This window comes from Clarias gariepinus, chromosome 7 (assembly GCF_024256425.1).
Source record: "Clarias gariepinus isolate MV-2021 ecotype Netherlands chromosome 7, CGAR_prim_01v2, whole genome shotgun sequence".
Classification (NCBI taxonomy): Eukaryota; Metazoa; Chordata; class Actinopteri; order Siluriformes; family Clariidae; genus Clarias; species Clarias gariepinus.
The window spans coordinates 10,960,352-10,984,163 of NC_071106.1; the positions used below are offsets into that span (position 1 = coordinate 10,960,352).

At 40.0% G+C, this 23,812-nt stretch overlaps 1 pseudogene; it reads right to left on the reverse strand.

Moving 5' to 3' along the window:
- Positions 1-284: 284 nt before the first annotated feature.
- On the reverse strand, positions 285-19,965 carry LOC128527460 (sodium- and chloride-dependent GABA transporter 2-like; annotated as a pseudogene).
- Between the last annotated feature and the right edge of the window lie 3,847 nt (positions 19,966-23,812).

The window sequence follows — 23,812 nt, forward strand, 5'->3', positions numbered from 1 at the left end:
AAGGGTCCTGCCTAAAAGTGTCAGCCTGGCAGTGACAGAACTGGCAGTGAGGAATTCTTAACTTTCGTATCAATTTATCAAAGCCATATCCACATATGAAAATCCATAATTATGCATACAGTACATAAAAAGACTCACTCTAGTTGCCTTTCTATCCTGTAAGATGACATGGGCACTGGACACAGAGAGGTACTGTACTATATGTATAGTACAGTGTATTTTGGTCAAATTCACAGGTCAATTGATAATGACTTTGAACTCTCTAACAAACTAAAAGTTAAAAAACATTCTATAATGAATGCGATAAGAGGGTATGCACATCCACAAGCAGCTCCTTACTTTTATTCAATTGTATAATAAGATAAAATTCAGTATCCGTTAAAGAATCTTTTAATACTGATATTTGTAATAAACATTTTTTTCCACCATGCAATGTTGTTTCTTAATATAAAATTTTAGGCAACACAACATATAATGATTAGAGTATTCTGTTAGGAACACAACAGTTTAAGTGTAACAGATTTATTAGTTGAAATCCAGAACTTTAATACAAATGTACATTCATGTGATGAGGTCACTGGTGAGCATATATGAGGGATTTTGCAATTAATTCAAATGTGGGTGAGCTAAGAATTCAAAACCGTTTAATAATTATATGTATATAATACTATTTTTTATGGCGAGAATATTATTGGTTGGCTTTAAAAGTTAAACCTCTTGTTATCAGTTGCCCTCTTGTGGTCATCTAAGGTGTGACATATAATCTGTACTCTGTGTGACATAGTAATCTCTTACTATAAAGACGTGTGTTGCTGTTACTTAGACTAGCTGCTCTAACTCATTGCCGCTCCATTGTTTACATTGTTTAACATTGTTTTTTTTTTGTAAATATCTATCTTATTTACTTTTTGCTATTATTCTTATTTATTTTTTCCGTAATTTCGTTTATACTGTATATATGTATCTTTCTTAAAATGTCTTATTTTTATTAGTCCCCCTATTTCCCCCCAGATCCTAGAGACAGAAGCATCTCTTCCACAAATTGGCGACAAGTTACATGTCAATTTTCAAGGATCAGGCGTTCCACTCTTTGAATGGTCATAGAAACTGCAGTAGGCTCTGAGCCACCTCAGCCAGGATTGTCATTCCAAGATGTATGGCTTTTTTTTTTATGTTTCCACCATTCAAAAGTTTTACTGTGGCTTTGAGTCTGATTACTGTACTTTGACCAAAGAATCTGTTTCTTAAACAATCCTGAAAAATTTTATCACAAGACCCTCTCTGACTTGAACGCCTCTTGAATGTTACTTACTTAACTAAATGTAAATCACATATGCTGGTTTCCCTCATTCTACAATTCACCTTACTCTAAAGCTTCTTCATCAAACTGCTGATGTTAGTAACTGCAGTCTAGCTCTTTGTTTCTTGGTCACTGGTAAATTGCTGTCTGGACTGCACAGGAAAAGCCAGCGCTGTAAAAAGGAAAAAAAAAAAACGAAATTAATTAATTAATTCTTATGGTTGTGTTTTAAAAATATAAAAATGTTTGTATGTATTTAAAAACATTAAAATATTAGTATTTAAAAACTTAAAAATATAAAATTTTTATAAGGTGTATAAACCTACAATGCAGCTTAAAAATCATGTCATAAACCACCACTGTGTCTGTCCTCACCTGTTTGAGGCTTCCTTTTAATAAGCAAAGGCGGCCCAATGCCCATCCAGGAACCAGTAGCATGGAAAAAAGAGCCAACAACCAGCCCAGCGCATATGCCCAGTCTGGGTACACGTACACGCGGTTGTACCTCAAAGGCTGATAGTCAACCAATGAATATATAAAACATACCTTAGGATACAGAACGAAGTTATGGTTAGTGGAATACCAAGGATTGAAATGTAGGAGATGATAAATACAGATATCAAAATTTTCTTTAAATTGATATTAGGAGTAAATCAAAGAGAGTCAAAAACTTACAAGGAAGAGAAATGGGGTTATGTATTTCCAGCAAATTCTAAAGATAATGTTAGGGAGTGACCCAGTCATATCTTCAATGACCTCAGCCATTCGCCCAGCACCTTAAAGAATCAACACCATAAAATGGGACCTTAATTATGTATTTATTTATTTTTTTGCTTATTTTTTGTTAATTTATTCAGTAGAGGCTTAGGTCTTAAACTTTTAATTCTGTCTCACAATGTGAAAAGAGTAAGAATAAAGGAAAAGTGTCGCTGTACTAAGAGAGTTTATTTAGTCATTCCGCTGCTCCTGTCAAAGGCATCGGCACAGCGGACCGTCCAATCCGCATGCAACTTGGCAGAGGTTTTATGCTAGATGCCCTTCCTTACACAACCCTCCCATTTTATCCAGGCTTCGAATCAGCACTGCATGCAGGGGCTGGGGTTTGGATATTGGGTGAGAATCACAGGGCAGGTAAAAAACTAACTGCTGAGCCACCAGTGCTTTGTTACTGTACATAAAAAGTTACTGTAGGTTAAAATAGTCAGAATAACATGACATTTAAAAGAAGTTTCACATATGTAGGAAACCTGTATAAATGAAAATTATTCGGGGGGAAAAGGGTTTTTACCCCTCATGTGCCATGATTCAAATGTGATTTGTTATTTTAGCAAAATTATCCTAATCAAAATTTAGTGGAAACCTATAACCAAATTAAAAACTAATGCCAAGCTTGTCAAATTTTAATGCATTCTTTTTGCACTTAATATGACCACAACATGGAATTAGTGCTACTGAATAAAAATAACTCAAAACCTACCTTAAAGCTATTTTAAAGTTGCATGTCACTGTGATCTTAAGTCAAAATCATGTATATATATATATATATATATATATATATATATATATATATATATATATATATATATATATATATAATTATTATTATTATTAATATTATTATTTTTTATTTATTTATTTTTTTACCCACCAAAGACCCAGCCAACTGCAAAGCACTGAAACACACAGATGAAAACGATGCATGCTCCATTACAGGCATAGTAGTCAAATAGTTGAAAAACGTACATTCCACCCTACAGGTAAATAAAATTAAAAAAAAGTGCTAGAAGTCATATTCACATCAAATCAAATCACATTTGCACAAATACAGTTAGTGAGGAAAAAAGTACATTCTTCTTCATTTCTACTTTTTATTTTTATTTTAAATATTTTTTTCCAGAACCTAAATAATGTGTTTTCATCTGTAAACAACAAAAAAAAAACTGTCATAAAGCAAAAAGCACAACAGAATTCAATATGGGTTCTACACTCCAAAGTCTTTTGCATACCATACTGTATATAATCAACTATTATCAAATATGATGCATACTATTAACAGCAAAAGGGAATATCAATTTTGTCAGGTTTGTTGTTAAGAGTGTTACAAAGTATAAATGTTTTCAAAGAAAATCTTTTTAGTTATATCAGTGTGATATATTTTATGTTTTAATTTAGCAAAACACTATAACTCCACCTGCCACGTTTGTCCTAATATATAATGTGTTTGTGGCCATGTAAATATACAGTACACTAGTGTGAATAGTAGTCTTGATTGAGTTTTATTAAATATGTGGTAAACCTAAAACCCAAAACTCAATAACATTTTTTTTTTAGAAACAGCTACAGTTTGTGTTCCTGTATCAATAATTTGCTTAAAATGAATGACACATCTAAAAATTATGTCTTTAACTTCAGATGTGCAAATATTTCTCATTGTTCTCACCTCTGTGACCATAATAAATTGGCAGAGGAAACAGAAAACGCAGAAGAGGAGCAGGAAAATCTCTCTGCGTCTAGTTCTACGCAGCACTTGTGGAAACAAGTCTGTCATCGATGTAATGATCACCTCCATCGTAAGAAACTGGATGACAGGAAGAATGCATCAGTATGATGAAACAATGTTAGATGTGTGCATTTGTGCATGTGTGTGTGTGTGTGTGTGTGTGTGTGTACCTGTGTATCTAGACCAAGTAAAATAATCATAATGAAGAAGCACACAGCCCAAAGCTGTGGAAAGGGCATCAAAGCCACCGCCTGAGGATAAGCTACAAAAGCTAGTCCAGGACCTGAAGGAACATTAATAATTTTTTTTCTTTTTCTTCTAGTTTAATATTGTAACTTTCTATGTGAAGAAAATATTTATTTTATTGCTTGCAGATGTTATAAGTTTGCCCACTTATAAAGAAGTAAAGGGTCTACAATTTTTATCATAGGTTTATTATATAGGATAGAAACAAAATATCAACCAAAATGCAGAAAAAAAGCAGATGGTACAAAAGTTATAAACTAATTTGCATTTAAATTAGGAAAATAAGTATTTGATCCCCATCCAAAACATGACTTAATACTTAGTGGAGAAATCCTTCATGGCAAGCACAGAAGTAAAGCGTTACCAGGTTTGCAAACATCTCACCAGGGTTTTTGATCCATTATTCTTTATAGATCTTTAAATCAAAGCCTTCAAATGAAAGGTTTTTTGCCTGTCTCAAAGTTTCAGCTTCCTCCATACTTTTTTAAGGATTTAGGTTTGGAGATTGGCAAGGCCAGTCCATGACCTTAATATTGTAGCGTTTTTACGCCGGGAAGAATGCTGGAGAGACGAGTGAGCTTATTTGCTGCCCAATGCAATGGCTGGGAGTACTTTATTTAGCATACAGCCGATATGGCATGAGCAGCACCTTCACTCAGGAGCCTACCTCTAATTCAGCGTCAGCCTGAACTAGAGCACATTTCACACGTTACACACCTCAACACACACACAACAGGGCCGAAGTCACTAACCCAAACACCTTTCCCCATCATGGTGAACACACCGACATTCCCGCAAAGCATGCTGGTCGTCAGCCGCCGCCCCGCCCACGCCACACTGCCCCCACCCGAGCTGTGACCGTCCCTGGTCACCATGACGAAGTTTGTTTTGGAGGCGTGGAGGCGGTCGGCGCTGGCGGTGGGAACGCCGGCGTCCTTTGGCAGGTGAGGGATGAACGCGAACATAGTCCTGAGGCGGTCCGGCCTCCACAGAGTTCGATGTTTCATCGGCGTGCGGCTGGTAAGGCGCAAGACGGTCCCGGTGGAGCAAAACTCGTACCCGCCCCGCCAACCGCACCCGGTAGATGACATCGGAGAGCCGAGCTATTACCGCACAGGGGCCCACCCAGTGAGACACACGCCCGGCCGAGAGCCCCCTCCTTCTCCTTCCGGAGGAACACACCCACACCTGCTCGCCAGCAGCAAAATCTCGCCCCTGGCTGTGAGTGTCCACGCCCATTCGCCCCATAGGTGCCCCCACCTGAAAGTCTTGCAGCGGTGCCCGCGAGCGCTGGGTGGGGCCCTTCTGCCTGGCAATGAGCGGTTCAAAGTTCAGCTGTGAGACCGGCGAGACCGGCGGAGCGACTGCGGGTGACGCTCTGGGAGACGCAGTAAGACGGCTGCATGCTGGCTCGGACGGCTGATCACCACCGGAGGACTGCACGGGGGGAACGTCCTGCGTCGAGGGTTCTACGTCGCGGCGGCGCTCCACTTGCTCGCAGTACCGGCCACGCGCTTTGCTGCCCGGCCGGCGAGGTAAAGCGCCGGTGTTAGCACGCAGATTTCCCGCTCGGTCTGCTACCGGAAGTTCCGCCCCCCGGGTGTGTGCTGCTAACCTGTCCGGCTGTGGTTTGGGTCCGAGCAACCTGGCTACCCCGAAGTTACCACGCAGAGTTCCGCTGGACAAATTCAGCAGCGCACCCCATCTCTCCAAAATATCCAACCCCAAAACGCAGTCCTCCTCGACGTCCCCCACAACGAACCCGTGGGAATAAGTTCGTCCACCCACCTGGACTCGCACTGTGCGACACGCCCTTACCTTCACGTAGCCCCCAGCAACGGTGCAGATGCTGAAGGCAGGATCAGGCCGTCCGCAAACACGCTCGCTTTGCCCCAGTAATCCAGAGCGCAGCAGCGAAACAGTGGAGCCGGTGTCCACGAGCGCCCGCAGTAAGACGCCATCCAGCACACAGTCGATGTAGAGCCCAGCGCGGCTTACCACGCGTCCTCCTGGCGCTAGTCTAGCGGCTGCTGGTGTACGCTGTCCCGTGCCTCGGCTTTGCCGCAAAACGTCGGGAAGTGGCTCGTTGCCTAGCCGCGACGGGTAGCCCTGTCCCCGGCTAGGTTCACGAACGGAGCGCCACTGAGCTGCAGGCGGTCGCTCGGCTCTTCCGCCGTGATGTACCGCCGATATGGGCTCAGCGCGCTCGGCCTCGCGCAGCGGCAGGTCGCTTTGCCGGCTAACGGCGCGCGGAGCTGTCTCTTGCTCCGGCGCTTGCGCTGCGCCAGCCTCCGCCCCGAGATCCAGCGCCGGGATTTTCACCTCGCCGCTCCGCGTTGGTTGCCGTGGTGTGCTCGCTTTAGCGCCGTCGGGAAAACGCTTCTTCTTCGCGAGTAGTCGCTCCGCTACTCGGCGGCCCGCTTGGATTTTCAGTAGGTCTTCCGTTGTCCGCTCGAACCCGTTACTCTCCATCCCACTTCTGACACCAATGTAGCGTTTTTACGCCGGGAAGTATGCTGGAGAGACGAGTGAGCTTATTTGCTGCCCAATGCAATGGCTGGGAGTACTTTATTTAGCATACAGCCGATATGGCATGAGCAGCACCTTCACTCAGGAGCCTACCTCTAATTCAGCGTCAGCCTGAACTAGAGCACATTTCACACGTTACACACCTCAACACACACACAACAGGGCCGAAGTCACTAACCCAAACACCTTTCCCCATCATGGTGAACACACCGACATTCCCGCAAAGCATGCTGGTCGTCAGCCGCCGCCCCGCCCACGCCACAATATGTTACTTGTTAATTCACTCCTTTTTTGTCTTGGTGATATATTTTCGTCATTGTCATGCTTAAAGACACAACTTGGACGCATCTTCCGAAGGGTCTCATGAAAGATTTAACAATACATGGCACCGTCCATTGGCCGCTCAATGCAGCAAAGTCAGCCTGTGACATTAGCAAAGAAACAGCCCCAAAGCCTGATGTTTTCGTCTTCGTGCTTGACTGTAGGGATGGTGTTTCTCCAAAAATCTCAGTTTTGGTCCCATCTGACCACAGCACCTTCTCCTACTTTTTCTCTGTTTATTGGCAAACGTCTCGGGTTACTTTGCTGTAACTCTGTTCCCTGAAAAGGCGGGAACAAGATGCTGCGTGAAAACGCTATGGAAACATCTTTTTGTGTTGCCAGTTGTGAAGCATGTGTGTATCAGGGCATGCCCTTATTTGTACAGTTTGTTTATTTTACTAATTACATTTATTTTCTTTTGTATTTCATTTCTTTTTATTAATATTTATTCCTTATATATAGTTTTTATTATTTTTTTTAAGGTCAACGGCGGTCGTACAAGCATTTCACTGCATATCGTACTGTGTATGACTGAATTTGAATCAAACACGCCTAATTTTGGCTTATATAACCTCGGTCAGGTGACGTCATCTGATGAGATGCACCTGCAGGTTAAAGTAAACCGGAAACATTTCTTAGATCGATTTTGTCTGAAGGGACGTCCAGTCACGCAGGCAGGGCGGGATTGAAGCACAGCACCTCGTTCCCGCCTTTCAGGGAACAGGGTTACAGCAAAGTAACCCAAGACATTCCCTTTCAAAGGCTACACGAGATGCTGTGTAAAAATGCTATGGAAATGAGAATAGCAATGCCGCCGCACTGCAAGTGCCTGGACCCCAAGGTTGTGTAGCATGTGCGCACAAAGGCCGAGGAGGTCTCAGAACTATCTCTGGGAGGCTGACTCGAGGACACGTGAGCCCGGAGTAGCAGGCACATCCAGGCTATAAAATCTAACAAATGTGTGTGGAGAGAACCAACCGTCACACACTTGCTGCAGGGAAATACCTCTTGCCAGAGCAATTGATGAGGCAATTCCCCTGGTTGAATGAGTGAGCCCACGTGCCTCATAGGAGAGGGCAAAAGCATCTCTCACCCAGTGTGACAGGGTCTGTGTAGTGGCAGCCGCCCCCAGTTGCGGCCCCCATAGCATATAAAAAGCTGCTCTGACTTACGTCACTGGCCGGTGCGGTGGACGTAAATCTGAAGAGCACGTACTGGACACAGTAATTGAAGTCTCTCCTGCTCCGGAGCTGTAAAAGGCGGAGGACAAAAGGCTTCAAGAACAACAGGGTGCATGGTTGAGAATGGAACTTTCGGAAGATAGTTCTGGTGAGAATGCAAAATGGCCCTGACTAGCCCAGGGGCAAAGTCTAGGCAGGATGGGGAGACTGACAAGGCGTGCAGATCTCCAATCCTCTTCAGAGAGGTAATGGCCATTAGAAAAACCATCTTAAGGGTCAGAAACCTGACAGGCGCTGACTCTAGTGGTTCAAAAGAGGTGTTAATTAGACCTTTGAGCATGATAGATAAATCCTATGAAGGGACAGTGGCTCTAGTGGGTGGCCTCAACCGTTTAGCTCCACGAATGAAACGGCCAACTAAAGGGTGCTTTCCCACAGTAACCCCATCAATCGGAACGTGGCAGGCTGAAATAGCGGCTATGTACGTCCTGAGAGTACTAGGGCACAAGCCCGAGGACAACTTCTCTTGCAGAAACTCCAGCACTGAAACAATTCAGCAGTGGACTGGGTCTACCTGGTTCTACCAACTTTCAAATACATTCTATTTGAGGGCATAAGCTTTCCTAGTGGAGGGAGCCCCAGCATTTAGTATACTGTCAATTATGCTGGCTGAAAGACCAGCTTGACTTAGTTGGTCCCGGCCAAACGTGAAGGTTCCAAAGCTTGGGCCGGGGATGAAATATTGTTCCCTGCGCCTGAGAAGATCCCTCCTCACTGGAATCACCCATGGTGAGCCGTCAAGGAGAGATATTAGGTCCGAGAATCACACTCTGGTCGGCCAACAGGGCGCTATCAATAAGAGGTGCAAACGCTGTTGACGGACCCTCGTCCAGGACTCCTGGGAGCAGAGCTATCGTAGGAAACACATAGAGGCATAATTTGGGCCACATATGGGCCATGGCGTCCAGACCCAGGGAAGCTGGACGAGTCAGAGTGTAGTAGAGGGGACATTGTGCTGTCTCTTCAGAGGCAAAGAGGTCCACCTCTGCTGTAAAGAATTTTTCCCAGATCTGACTGACTACATTCCCTGTGTGTCACAGCTTGTCTGGACAGTAATTCTGCTCCCACATTTATGTGCCCTGGAATGTAAATCGCCCTGAGGGACAGGAACTTGTCCTGTGCCCAAAGCAGAACTTGGTGCGCTAGCTTGTTCAAGCGGCGCAAGCGCAGTCCGCCTTGGCGATTTACGTAGGAGAATACCGATGTGTTGTCCACCCACACTAGTACATGGTAGTCTCTCAACTGCTGGAGGAAATGCTGTAGGGCCAAAAATAGAGCCATCATTTTGAGGCAATTGATGTGCCATTTGAGAACTTCCCCTGGGCTGGACGGCCATCCAAGACCGCACCCCAGCCGGTAAGGAAAGCGTCTGTCGTTAGCATCTTGCGACGACAAGACAGACCTAGAGTGGGACCCAAAGTCAGGAACCGGGGTCTGAACCACATAGAAAGGGTACAAAGACCTTTGCGTGTAACCCTTATTTGCCTTTGGGGATTGGCCCTTGCATGAAATCCCCTGGCTCTTAGCCACAACTGAAAAGCTCTCATGTGCAGAAGACCCAAAGGTATCACCGTGGATGCAGCTGCCATGAGGCCTAAACATTTTTGAAAGTAATGTACAGTCACTCCCTGGTCTAGCCTAATTTCTTTCAGGGCGATGAGAATGGATTCGATACAAGCGGGGGACAGCTGTGCCCGCATAACGATCGAGTCCCAAGTATGTTGTCCTTTGAGCCGGAATAAGAACGCTTTTCGTAGCGTTGAATCTCAATCCTAATGAATGGAGATGAGCTAGGACGACATCCGGATGTCGAAACAACCCCACAGTCCTGGGCGCATAAGCTTCAGGATGACTTCTTCGAAAAGAAGATAGTGCGGCAATCTGACCTCTTTGAGGCGGCTTGTGAGGGGCGGTGAGCCGTATCCCAGTCTTTACAAGGGGGTGCCCGGCTGCTGACGCTTTCCTTCTGCGTCTTCTGTCTGGCAAGAATCAGATCTGATCAAGACTGGGTGGCCGACAGTCTCGATTTCCCAAAAGCCTGTTCATATAGCCTAGCCTCCAGAAACCTGGTGGCGACGGAATTAACAGCATCGCCGAACAGGCCGGAAGGTGAGACAGGGGCATCAAGAAGGAATGTTCGATCCTTATCCTTGATGCCTGTCAAATTTAACCACAGGTGCCTCTCTGCAGACACCAGGGAAGCCATAGAACAGCCGATAGCATGGGCCGTCTGCTTGGTCGCGCGAAGGGACAAGTCAGTCGCCCGGAGTAATTCTGTGAATGCTATATCATTCACAGTGCCGCTCGTGCTCAAATCCTTTAGCAGATCGGCCTGGTACGCCTGCAAGACTGTCATGATGTGCAAAGAAGCGCCGGCCTGACCTGCTGCTTGGAAAGCCTTTTTTACCAGGGTAGAAGAAGTTCTACACGGCTTAGAGAGAAGTGTTAGCTTCTTTAGTTAGGATGATGTCTTCGCGAGCGTCTCTTCTATCTGGGGCATCACCATGTAAGCTTTTGCATCAACGATATTCGCATAAAAATATGGGGTACAAAAATATGGGATGAATAAGGCTTGCTCCAAGAACGAGTTAATTCGTTGGGAGGTCGTTTAAAAAAGGGAGAGAGCAGCGTTGTGGCTCCATCTCCTGGCCACCGGACAGGAATCTGTCGTCTAATTTTGAACGTTTGGGGAAGGCTTGCTCCTGTGGCCAATCAATGTGCAGCCGCTCGACTGCACGCGTTATACCTTCAAGCAGCTTCTCATACGCTCTTTCTTCCTTAGAGAAGCGTTCTGAGGTAGCTACTTTTATTTCCACAGAAGCAAGAGAGCGAGTCTCTTCTACACAATCACGAAAAGCACCAGAGTGCGCATGTGAAGTGGAAGGAGAGACTTCCCGATTGAAAGAGAGAGCGAGAGAAAGGAGGGAGGGGAGCGTGCGAAGCACTTTCATGGGAAGAAGATCACAGTGTAGCCCTTGAAGCCCTTGGAGAGCATGACTTTCACCCAAACATTCAAAGCAAAAAGTATGGAGATAGCCCTCCATGTGTCCCTCCCGTGCAGGAGATCGATATGGGTGAGTTAAACACTTTTCTTTGCTTTTTAATTTGCTTTTGATTTGTTTGTGACACACACGCACAATGCGGTTCTGAAGACAAAAGATCTGAGGAATGTTTCCGATTTACTCCTATTTATAACCTGCAGGTGCGTCTCAGCAGATGACATCACCTGACCAAGGTTATATAAGCCAAAATTTGGCGTGTTTGATACACACATGCTTCACAACCGGCAACATGAAAAGATGTTCCCTTAGCGTTTTCACGCAGCATCGAGTGTAGCCTTTGAAAGGGAACTTCAGATGGGCTTGTAAATGTACTTTCCTGAAAAGTGGGACCTTGCAGGACTTAAGGATTTTAATCCATGGCAGTATATTGTGCTGCCAATAATTTGTTTGGAGACTGTAGTCCCAAGTGCTTTAAAATCATTTACAAGCTCCTCCTGTTTAGTTCTCCAGACTGATGGCAATTGATGTTTTTTCGCATTTCCTATCTGTGAATAATCGCTTCTGTTGTCCCCCTCTCACCAAGCTTCTTGTTTATGGTCTGGTAGCTGATTCCAGCCTTGTGCAGGTCTACAATTCTCTCCTTGATGTCCTTTGACAGCTCTTTTGTCTTGCAATGGTGGTATAGAGATTAGGGATAGATTCTGTGGCCGAGTGGCTTTTATACACATAATGAGTTGGAGGAGCACCTTATTAAATTAATCTGTGTACCACATAAACACATAGCCAGTCTGTGGGAGTCAGAATTATTGTTGGTTTGTGGGGGATCAGATATTTTACTCACTAAAATGCAACTCGAATTATAACATATATATAATGTGTTTTTTTAAAGATTTTTTTTGTTGTTGTTGATATTCTATCTCTATCCTTTATAATAAACCCATGATAAAAAAAAAATTATAACCTTCATTTCTAAATGGGCAAACTTACAGAATCCACAACGGATCAAATAATAATTTTCCCCACTGTAAAAACTATATCATATTGCAATTACATGGGTATAAAGGTAATACCTGACTTAGCCACATCCTCTATAGCAACACCTTGTGCATGAGCCATAAAACCCAGAACTGAGAACACTGCAAAGCCCGCTATAAAACTGGTGCCACTGTTCAGCAGACACAGCCAAAAGCAGTCCCTAAAACACATTAACACATATACAATACTCTCCAAAAGTATTGAGCACTGTGCAATGTCTTGGTTCATATTAAGACAGAACTAAAAGATAAAAGAAAAGATAGAATGTGTGATGATCTGATTACAGTTATTTTCCTGTGACAATATCTTTAATTATGACGTTCTTTTTTTTATGTTGTTACGAGGGGGCACTTACAGTATGTATGGCGCCACCAAGTATGTTGTAGTATAAGTGTGGGAGCCCCAACGCAGGACTTAGAGGGGGAGCATTGGGACGTGGGGTGTTTATTTTAGCCAAGAGTGATTGGCTCGCGTGAGCACCAAACAGCGCAAGGTAGGAGCGCTTATATCGCGTTTTTATTAACTATCTTCTGTTCAGAAGGGGTGCCTGTTACTATGAAGAGAGGTGCGCTTATGTCTGCGCGTGCCGTCTGACTTTTGATGGTTTCCCCATCTCTCTTTTTATTTCCACTTTTCTTTATCCTTTTCACATTTATCTTTTACTTTTTCTCTTTCACTTTTTTCTCTCACTTTTTCACTTTTTTTTCTTTTCCCCTATACCAGAGCAACACTCGCACATTGTTTGCTGGTTTCTAGGTGTTTAAATAACCTACCGGACTGGGGTAGCACGTCTCCTCTGATTAGCAACATGGCGGTATTACTGTACATAGCAACCACGGCGGTCTGCTGCTCTGCCTGTCTATAAATCCTAGTCATCTGCCGACTTGCCCTTCGCGCTGGTGGCCGTGTTACATTTGTTTTGTTTCGTTTTATTATGTTGTCCTTTTCTTCCAATAAAAAACAAATTGAATTTGCTGTTGCTCATGGGTAAATGTGAGGTTGCTCAAAGTCAAAATTGGTTCTGACCTCCAGCTATACATTTGTATAAATACAGTGATTTTATAGTAAGTTGGTGCCTTAGATAGAAACATTTATGAGACATGTTTTAACAAAATGTCAGGAATTGTGTAATGCTCAGGTCACCTGTAGCAGTTGTTGTTGTATTGGTTATAGCTGCCTAGCACAGTCAGGACACCAACACCTATACTGTACGAGTAGATTATTTGACTGGCTGCTTCCATCCATACCTGCACAACACACAACAGGGACATTAACAAAGACAATAAGTACCAAACTGGCCTAACTTAATTACCTGATATTTGCCTTATAGTTTCAAGAATATTTAAAACATTTGATTGTCATTCAATATGGCAAGATAAGTAAAATTTAAGAGATTAAACACAAATATTGTGTAAATTATGACCATTATCATTAATAACAAACTAGCATCAAAGATAAACATCCCAATGCAATATAAAGTATATGAACAAACCTATAACCTCAGGTGATGACAACAACAAAAATCCAAATCTTAATATGTACTTTTTAAAAAATATTTATAAATATTTTTTTTATAAATAAGTACACCCTTTTTACTTCCATTATCATTAAGAAAGTAATAGTGTTGCTAATTTTATGTACAAGATTAGTTCATTATCAAGAAGTTTGACTAAAACTATAAAAGCAAACCTCTTGGTAATTTCATGTTTTGGGGCATATAAATGGGTGTATAAATGGGTGAAGAAAAAATATCATTTTTAGAAAAGCCACTGTTATTATTTATAAATATGGGTAAGTGCATGTTTAAACAGTTTTCTATAGTGAGAAGAAGGCGTTGCACAAGGCGTGCTAGACGTGCACAATGTAGGGCTACAAATGGCACTTAAACAAAGCACAAAATCTCTGAAAACAAAGCCTTTTTACTAATGAAATCAAGATGGAGATGTCTAGTCATCTGGTACAGTGAAAAAAATTTAAACATTGAGTATCACCAAAACCCACCCCATACCAACTGTAAAGCATGGTCATGAAAGGTAATAAATATGGGTTTGTTTCACAGCCTCATTATATGGAAACTTGCAGGTCTTGAGAGTACAATAAACTTTTTTTCTACAAAAGTACAGTACTACTGTATATGTATGATATGTGTGATGTAAGAAAAAAAAAATAATCGAAAAATAATTTACATTGAGATTGCTATGTAGTCCTTTTTAAATGAAAATACGGTGTGTGTGTGATATGTGTGATGTAAGAAAATCATTTCTAAAGAAAAAATTACATATTTTTGGCGCATGACTGTATCTATTTGCATATGGTGCAGTTGCACACCTGAGGCTCCAACAACCGTTGAAAGTCAGGATAGAGGTAGAATTTAACACCCTGCATGGCTCCAGGCAGAGTCAGTCCCCGAACCAGCAATGCCAGCAACATCACATAGGGAAGTGTGGCTGTAAAATATACCACCTGAGAACAGAAGATATAGAATATACAATATAACTTTAGGTATTATTTTATCAGACTGCTTTATGACCATTAATGTAAATAAAAGTGTATGGTTATTTGTAGCTAAGAACAAAATATAAGTATATAAACATACCTTGCCTGTAGACCTGACTCCTTTCCAGATACAGAAATAGCAAACGATCCACATCGCAATAAGGCACAAGAGAATCTCCCAGTTGACCCTACCTATATCTTCAATGCTTTAAGAAATAGAAAGCACTCTATTCCTATGGCATGAATAAAAAAAGAACATTCTGGGATAATCACTGGGGAAACTCAGTAAAAATGTATTCATAATCTGGTATTTTTTCAAAATAGTCTATTAGCCTAAGAATAATGCATTGTAAACTGGTGGCTAACACTTTAACACAATCATTTGCCACCATGTAGGATAAATTTGCATTCTCTTACATTAACAAAACACATTTTTTACTTAGTACTTAGACTTTTCTTTGTGTAGGATATCAGTCCAATAAAATATTCTCTTGATCTTAAGCATTAAAAAATGTCTTCGTATTGTCTTTTTTATTATTTACTTTTAACAATTTAACAACTAACTAAATTTTTACTGTCCATTTTTTCACAGTTATATTACCCATTAAGTTAAATAGAACATAAATATTGGTAAATAATGGTAAAATTTGTATTTTTATGTGACATTCATTAAAATAAAGAATTAAGTACACATAAAAAATAAAGCAAAAGGAAATAGAGCGGCAAGTGTTCAATTTAAAACACATCTTAATTACATGGTATCACCGCCCAAGTATTTATGGATCTAGTTGTACTGGTTTATACCACTTACTCCCAAAATTCAGTGGCTGATGATGTTGAGTTGGCTTGTCTTGTCCAGTTAAGATTATTTCCAATGGCCACGCAGTTACCTAAGAAAGAGATAATGCACCATTTGGGAAAGACAGACAGGGACAGGCAGTAAGTACTGTACATTTGGAAATATGGATTTATGAAACAATAATGTTTTACCATGCTACTCTGGCTTTGGTTCGCTTTGTTGGTAAATGATGTCTATTAAACATTATTCATAAGTATGATGTCAAGTACACTTCAAAATACCCAACATTGAATAAAGAAAAAAAACACACCTAACCACACAATTTCTAGAACTAAACAGAACATCTAATTTGCATAGAACTAAATCTAGTCTGGCTTTATAAGTACTGTTTAGTAAAATGAAAATAGAGCAGTAGTGGTTGCCATTCTTGTGCCCTTGAGCAAGGCCCTTAACTCTATCTACTCCAGGGGTGCTGTATCATGGCTAACCCTGTGCTCTGATGCCAGTTAAACAGGGATATGCATAGAAAGAATTTCACTATCTATGTAGTGTTACTGTGCAGTAACATATATCTGACACATAAACAACCTAACTTAACTTAGTGGATATACAGTATTCAATGCACTACTGGTTTAGGGCACTGATTCTTATACATATGATTTATACCTGTGTTCCAGATGTTATTACAGCTAGCCCAGGGGAGCTGGAACTTGAAGGACAAGACCAAATAAAGCAGAGCCCAGGCAAGTATTATGATGTAGCACATGCAGCTGTAAAGTTCAATTAGTTGACAGGCATATCCAACACCTAACACAGGACAAAAAACCAGTAGTTTAAAATCAAAGTTTTTTTTTTAACATCACACAGGATAAATATGTCCAATATTGCCATTCCAATATAATGTTTTTTTTTTTCATGCTCTCAAAATGTCTTGAATTTATGAAGTTTAATAAAAATAAATGAACTGTACTACTGCGTGTGCACAAACAAGCCTTGCAGCATATTCAAAATTGTACTTAACGATTATCTCTGTTTATTTTCACAGTGGCCTTAGAAAACAAGATTTTTTTTTAACTTGGTGAAAACCTGTAATGATGAGTGCAGGAGGTGGGAATGCATTGAAATGCAACCCTTGTGACCTACAGTATGTGAGAAATAGTTTTATTGTATCTACTCAGTGTATGATATTTGCTTTTAAGTGTAAAGATGTTTTTTAAGTGTTCCTGTGTTGTTGCCTTTATTTAACAGTCATTGTTTGTTGTTTGTATACTATGCTCAATAGTATAAAATCAGATGCATTGTCACCCTTAGCCAGTGGACAAATACGCTGCCAACATGTGATGCCCCCCTCCTGTGTGTATTGTCCCATAGCTGTCTCCAAAAGGAACAAGGGCAAGCCACAGGTTACAGCAAGCACCAGGTAGGGCACCAGGAATACCCCTGACAACACACAAAAATATTAAAAGCACATCAAGGGTTATACATTAATGTTCAGTAACTAAGAGGATTGCAGCAACACTGGGTACAAGTGGAGAATTTTTCCACCAAATTTGTCACCAGCATGTCTCCTCATTTTACATATTTAAAGGAAGTAATATTAACAGTATTAACAGTTAGTTTCAACCAAGCAATTTGATTGAACTAGAGGCACGCCATAAGTGTTGATATAAAGCATAACCCTGGGACTTATTATTTAAAATTTTTATTAGTTACTTTTATTAGTTAGTTAGCTAAGGCTATTCTAAAAGTCGTAAGAGAATGAGAATGGCATGTGTTATGCGCACATGGATATTTTGGAAGAGACAGGCGGCACTAATGACAGTGTTCTAAACAGTGTCCCACTTTCATGTTCAGGTACAGTTTGCTCAAAGTACATATTTAATTCAATTCATGCCAGGTACACCATACCATGCTCAAGACCACTTTTTCCAGCAGACTAGAGCATAGATCTTGAGCACAGAACGCTTGTTTCAAAAAGGTGATGAACAGAACGCCCACATTTGAGCTTCAGATTTCTATTTAGAAAACCTCTAGGTGATGTCACCAGTTCTATTTACAGTATACAGTGTTGGAATGTAATGCTGTATATTCCCCAATAAAACAGACAGGCATCTGTGGGGACCACACCCTTGTTTGCTAGGCAATCATAGAAAATTCTGTGCACCTAAGAGCATGCTAATATACCACCTTATGGTGTTATATTGGCATGAAGGACACTTGGCATGAAGGACTGTGTACAGAATGATGTACATAGATTTCAGTTCAGCATTCAATACAATCATCCCTCAGCACCTTTTTGGGAAGTTGAGCCTATTGGGCTCGAACACCTGAACGGGTGTTCTGTGGAGATCGTCAAGAGCACAAAATTCCTGGGTGTCCACCTGTAGGAGAACCTCACCTGGTCCCACAACACCAGCTCTCTGCACAAGAAAACCCAACAAACTAAATAACATCAGGACTGAACTGATAAACACACACATGCACAATCACCCTGATCGATGAAAAACCATCTCACAATTGTTGATACCTACCTACCTGCACTGCTCTTTGCAATTAAATCATTGCTGCTACCTTAGGAATGTCAATGTTTACTGTTTCTCTTCCCACTACCTCAACTCATACCTCATCATTAATAAAAATAAAAATAAAGTTGTTGCATGTATGTAGCACCTTGGTCCTGGAAGAATGTTGTTAAATTTTACTGTGTACTGAACTGTATATGGTTGGAATGACAATAAAAGCCTACTTGACTTGACTTGACCCTTAGATACTGCACTTTAAAATAAAGTAAAATATAATTTGAAATTAAAAGTCTTGCTTTGATTAAAGAAATATTTTTAAGAGGCTTTATTTTAGGAAAATATTGTATTCAAGCAAAGAAAATGCTAACTTTATTACTGTATTTTTAAAGACTAGATTTATTTTGTTTAAAAAAATATTATTCCTTAAAACAGGAAAGATTCTTCTCAAAAGTCTGTGCTGTCTCAACTCCTTATTTCCCAATAATGAAACACAAGCACTGCCGCACTCCGTGTCACGGCCATCTTACCATCTTTTAAGCCTGCACTGGGCTGTTTTACAACCATTTCTCCTGGCGCTTTTACACATCCACCACTCACAATTGTTCACATAAATCTAAATCAGAAATTAAATTCTAATACTATTTCAATTACCATACACTCAAAAAAAGGAACCTGGCTACCTGTTACATGTACTAAAATGTAATATGTGTTTTGTACACAATAATTTCATGTTTCCAAGATGAACATGATTAAATTATGTTGTATTTGAATGAAATTCAACAACTTAACATGTATTAGATTCAATTATGTTGAGATAAACTATGGAGATCTTGTCATAATATGAAAATCGGAAATATCAAAGCAAACATCGCGAGAACACATCGCGAGAAGAGAACACAGTTCTCTGTTGAAAAGACAAACTTTTGGCGGGCATGTGGAAAAGGTAAGCAGGAATTATTTCCAATCTTTCTAAATACTGTACATAAATCTGCAGTTCGGTTCTGGTTTCGGTCTGTTCTCATGAGTTATGAAGCAATAGGAACAAAATACAAATATTTTTCATTTGCTAAATTGGGTATCATGAATTTTAATTGAATATCTATCTCTATATATTTTTTACAGCAGTTAGTGACTGAAAAGTGTCCTCTGTCCTCTGACTTCAAGAGTTTCCGGACCAACCGTATCTGTCTGTCATATTTATAAGTCATAACGTACAGTTATAAAGTACAAAACGTTTCTGTTGGTGTTTTTCTATAATTAATACTTATTTGTGGTGTTTTATATTTGGTAGATGATTTATATTTTGTACCTCATTTGTAAGTCGCTGCTGGTGTAAAACAGGGTTTTTATTAGTCTCCGTTTTATCCCGTTTGTCTTATGCATTCTTCCTTTACAGAATTCTGTTGACCAGGGCTCTTCATGGCTGGCCAGTGTCCAGCAAAGTCTTTAATTCACCAACACCTTAATCCACCTACTGTATCTGGTAGTAAGTTGAATTAGCTGGCCTGTCAATATTTTGAAGATCTCTGCTGCTGATATTTTCACTTAAATTCGATATAAATTAGAAAAGATTTCCATTATTTTTGCATTGTAGTTACTCTTTGAATGAACTTAATTAAATCATGGAAAGAATTTCCATGTGATTTAATGGCTTTAATGGAGGTATTTTTTTGAGTGTAGCATTTTCTGACATGGAAACATACCCCAATAAAAACAATACGGATATCTAATTTAGTATTTTTACTTATAGTTTTGCATTTGGTAGAGATGCCTATCCTGAGCAACTTACCTCCTCCATTTCTGTAGCAGAGGTAGGGAAATCTCCAAACATTGCCCAGACCCACTATGTCTCCTGCTACAACCAGAAGAAATTCAGTTTTACTAGCCCAATGACCTCTCTCCTTTGATTTTGTTTTTTCCACCATCTCTTCATATATTCGTAACTAATATTCTCCACTCAACCTATTTTTCTTTCTATCATTCTCCTTTATTTATCCCCTCTTTCTAGCTCTCTTTCTCTCTCTCTATCTACAGTATCTATCTCTTTACATGCCCTCTTATATCTAACTTATTTTTGTATGTGTGTAATAACTGCAATTAAGCAAGCACATTGAAATCTTGAAGTCTTTTACATGTTATTCCTAAGGGCAGGTACACCTAAAAACCTTAAAATTGTTTTGGCTTTTTGTTACTGTAATTGCCATGATAGCTTTAGGACTGTTTGTACCCAAGGCTCCATCAGTGAGCAACTGACAGCCTCAACGTAATGGACTTTACATGGTTAAAATAATTTTACATGTTACATAGTTGCACATTTTGACCATACAGCACACACTTATAGAAAGGATTTATTGTGACACTACCTGTTATCATTCAAATGATAGCTCAGGGGTAGCTCAGTGGTTAAGGCATTGGACTATGGTTCAAACAGCAAATTCCAAAAAGTGCCATCTGGGGCTGACCGAAGCACATTACTGCCACACTCCACCCTGTTAACAAATACTTCTTCTGGGCCTACAGCCAACGCTTCCACCCTTTTGCACTACCTTCTTGTACCATTCTGCTGCAGCCAATGAGAGCTAGTAAAAAATATGTTTTAAAGCCCTATCACCACACACACACTTCTCTCTCTCTGACATGGTCCATGTTATCTCTCTATCCACACCCTGTAATCTGCCTCTACTGGCTTACTTTTTATTATAGTACAGGTTGCTAGAATAAAAAAAAATGTTCTTAATGTCTTTAAAAGGCAAAATTCCAAATATATAACTGGAAAAACATCAACTGGGAGATCCTCCTGTGTTTAATCGTAGTGTAGATATTATGCTATTTCTCAATATAGAAAGGAATCAAGTACATTGGGAAGGTAACTGTGTGCTTGCTTCCGTTCTTCCAATTTTCCATTCAATAGTAGATTGTTTATTATTAAAATATTATTAAAATAAATGTGTTAACATTAAATATCATATCAGTTTTGTAATTAATTTGTTCCACTTGGTTTACTTTCGAGTGCAATAGTTTTTAGTCACTAATAAAATTTCATTTCCAAAATTTGCAAAATTGCCTGGAGTGCAATTTATATAATGGTTTCAAAGGTGGTTTCCATCCACTGCTATGTGGTGTTCTTTCTGCTAGAAAGTGTTTTTATTTTTTCCCAGCCACGTTCCCGTATGTGATGCTGCTGGTGTTGCTGATTCGTGGACTGACTCTGCTGGAAGCCATACGTGTTTTTTTTTTTTGTACCTTTATCCTGACTTCAAGCATCTTTTCAAACACCAGGTGCTGCAAGTGCACATCATGAACATGGATAAACTGCACTGGGGTTACTTTGACAGATCTTGATGATTAAAGACATGATCCCTTTTATAATACAGTTACTTTAGTTGGTTTATGCTTAAAAAATAAATTTGAGATTTTTATTTAATACCATAGCTAAATTAACTAAAAACAAGACCACTGCAGAAATATCCACAACAATAACCTACAGTATTGAGAATTTTCAATAACAAAATCATAAATATTAGGCAAAAAATTCAGGCTTTAAAACCAGACAATTTAAGTAATACAGATGATAAACTAACCACATCACATCAGACCCTAAAATACTTTACTCCCCTTGAAGAGAGTGAACTAATTTCACTCATCTCTTCTTCAAAATCGTCAAACTGTGAATTAGATCCTATACCAACACATTTTTAAGCAGATAGTACAAGCAATAACAGAACCCCTGTTGAAAATAATTAACCTCTGTCTGCTGTCTAATTACAGGCCGATATTAAACCTCCCCTGTATCGCTAAGATTCTGGAAAAGATAGTATCACAGCAGCTATGTTCACATCTACATAGAAATACAGGTCAGTCAGGAATTAGACTTTATCACAGGACAGAGACAGCACTTGTTAAAGTACTAAATGACCTCCTATTGGCCTTTGATCAGGGTTGCATCATACTTGTGTTACTCAACCATTCTGCATGTTCTCAAGTGGAGTTTGGTGTTCCACAGGCTTCAGTTTTAGGGCCACTGCTTTTTTTTTTTGTTGACATGCTTTTTTCTCTTGACATGACATAATTCATAAGCATGGTATTAGTTTTCATTGGTGTACTGATGACACAGTTATACCTCTCAGCAAAACCAGACAAGAAAAAACAGTTTACTAAAGTTGAGCAATGTGTGCAGGACATAAGAGATTGGATGTTATCTAACGTCCTTCTGCTTAATCTTGAAAAGACTGAAGTTCTAGTCATAGGACCACATGCCGCTAGAAGTAAGCTTTTTGATCACACTGTAACTTTAGATGGCCCTCCTGTCCCATCAAGTGCAACAGTTAAAGACCTTGGTGTGATTGTAGATGCCAGTATTTCATTTGAAGCACATGTGGATAATATTATCAGGATAGCATTCTTTTACGTCAGAAATATTGCTAAGATAAAAAATATATTTTTACTAAATTATGCAGAAAAACTAGTTCACGCTTTTATCACCTCTAGGTTGAGCTATTGTGACGCCTTACTGTCTAGCTGTTTAACTAGGTGTACAAACAAGCTTCAGTTAGTCCAGAATGGAATGCAACAACGAGAGTCTTCACGAGAACCAGAAGATACAAGCACATTACCCCTATCTTATTCACATTGCATTGGCCCCCTGTGAAATTTCACATTTAATTTAAAATACTACTATTGAAAGCATTAAATTGTCTTGTGCCGCAGTATCTGAGTAAACTGCTAGTGTCTTACAATACTACTTCGATTGAAGGATGCTTGCCTGCGTGGTCTGCCTGGCATGTGTGTTGTGACTGGGAACAATTCCACTTTCCGCGAAGACAATCCTATCCTCGGTTGATGCAGACAGCTATTCTTTTAGGACTTGTGACTTCAGTCACTCAGGGGGTCAGGACTGGAGACTACCTGAGCCTCCAAGAACAAACTGGACTCCATTTTAACTTAAACACATATCCTGTTATACTGGACTTCAAGTCTTACACAGTATAATGCAGATCAATCCCCACTATCCATCTCACCCAAATGAGGATGGGGTCCCTGTTAGGTCTGGTTCCTCTCAAGGTTTCTTCCTATAATATATTAAAAACTCAAGGAGATTTTCTTTGTCTCCGTTGTCCTCGGCTTGCTCATTAGGGCAATTATTTTGATTCATACACATTTACATTTCATACAAACTTAAATAATTCTTCTGAGTGTATAAGAAGAATTATTTCTTTATTCTTTATTTCTTTAAGAATTTATTTCTCCCTTTATACTTGGCGACAGTGTCAATTGTTAAAAGCGCTAGACAAATAAATTTTAATTGAATTTAATTGAAACTTAAATAAGAGAGAAGGAAGTGTTACTGAGTAAGACGAGAACAGGGAGAGGAGAGGGTCTCATTCTTTTTCTCCTCTTACTTTTGCTTCATACCCCCACACACACATACACAGTGCAACACTAACAGAAACAGTCTGGATTTATTTTTTACTTTTTTCAAAAGTAAAGTGCAGGTAATTTGTTTTATTTTTACTTTATATCTTGTATTCATTTTATTTTTTGTTTTTATTTTTTGGGGTTGTGGAACAAATAATTTGGGTTTCCCTTATTTTTATAAGCAGATGCTTGCTTTGATTTACGAATGATTTGATATACGAGCCTGCTTCTGAAACAAATTATGCTCGCAATCCAAGGTTCCACTGTATAAATTAAATATGATAAATAATGGTACAATTCATCAGCTGTGTTTAGATGATCTAGAAGTTTATGAAATCTTAGAGGCATTTAGGCCAATTTGTTTCAAATTTAAAACAAGTTATATTCATTATTTGATTGGTTTAAA